The sequence below is a fragment of the Apium graveolens genome, chromosome 6 (genome assembly GCF_009905375.1).
Source record: "Apium graveolens cultivar Ventura chromosome 6, ASM990537v1, whole genome shotgun sequence".
In the NCBI taxonomy this organism is placed as follows: Eukaryota; Viridiplantae; Streptophyta; class Magnoliopsida; order Apiales; family Apiaceae; genus Apium; species Apium graveolens.
In genome coordinates, this window is record NC_133652.1 from 41766269 (window position 1) to 41767668 (window position 1400).

Here is a 1400-nt window from a genome sequence, read left to right on the forward strand (position 1 = left end):
CATTAATTGGTGTTTTAAATATGGTTTTATTTGATTTAATTTTTATGAGTTTGTATCTGTTATTTCTAGAGAACTAACAATGAGATTTACAGAAGGGGGGTTGAATGTAAATCTCAAAACTTTTTCAAGTTTTGAGCAGTTTATAAAGACTGTGTGTTCAAGATGAACAAGTGTGTGAATTGCTTTAAGCTGATACAGACAGATATATATTCAAACACAAATGTAAAGAACACAATAAACCTTTAAAAACTTTTCTGGTGGATTTGTTGTTCCACCAGAGATGGTATTTCAGAAATTCTGTGATCTAAGAATTTGATCACAGCTGCATCCTAGTACAAACTACATAATTTTTTCTCTCAAGATTTTTCTAAACAGCTCTGGAAAAATCTTATCTAATTACTAGCTACTACTTGGTTTATATATTTCCAGTTACAAGTGAAGACAAGGATATATAAAATAATAAAGTAAGATCTCCACTTGTTTCTTCTCCAGTTCACTCCAGTACTTTGTTGACTTAATGTCTCTTTATACTAGAGTAGAACGGCTGCTTTTTCTGATGTTCCTGAAATTAGGCTGCCACATTTCAGTTATCTCTGTTCACCCACGTGCCTCTGTTTGTAGGTACAACTACCACTTATCAACGGTTAATCAACAGAACATCCGTTGAAGCTTTCATCCGTTGATGCACTCATCCGTTGAAGGATGTATCCGTTTGAAGCTTTAGAGACATCCGTGAAGCTTAGCTTCTCATCCGTTGAAGGTCTTTAAGTCATCCGTTGATACCACTTCATTTATACAAAATTACAAGGCATGAAAATATTTACAATTGGCCTTCCTATCTGCATATCTTCTAGTAGTCAAACATGACTCATAGTTTCTCTCAACTTCTAAGAATTACATCTTAAATACAGAGACTGAAAATATGCTACAACACTAGACTTATTCTAAGTAAAGCTACACCATCAACGGATAGCCAAAGTGGTCTTATCGTTGAGGCTACAGACACTGAATTTCTACTTAAGTGGTTTGTTAAACATATCATCAAACTAATGCACATATATTCCTAACAATCTCCCCCTATTTATGTCTATAAGAATTGTAGGCATAAAATTCAGGGTTAACTTGATGATAACAAAACACTTAACAGATATATGAATTGAAACTAAGTAGAAATTGAAAATGCTGGCAAAAATGTATGTACTAGGAGGAAATTGAAGATTTACAGTATTTCCAAGGATACTCCTTTAGCCTAAGCAAATCATCTTTTTCTTCTTTGTTCACTGGTTTTCTTTCCTAGCCCTTTGTCATTTTCCTCAATTTGGAGTTGGAGTTGTCTGAAGAATTCAGCTTCATCTTCAACACTGATATCCAACTTAGATTGCATTTCCTTGAGAGTTTCA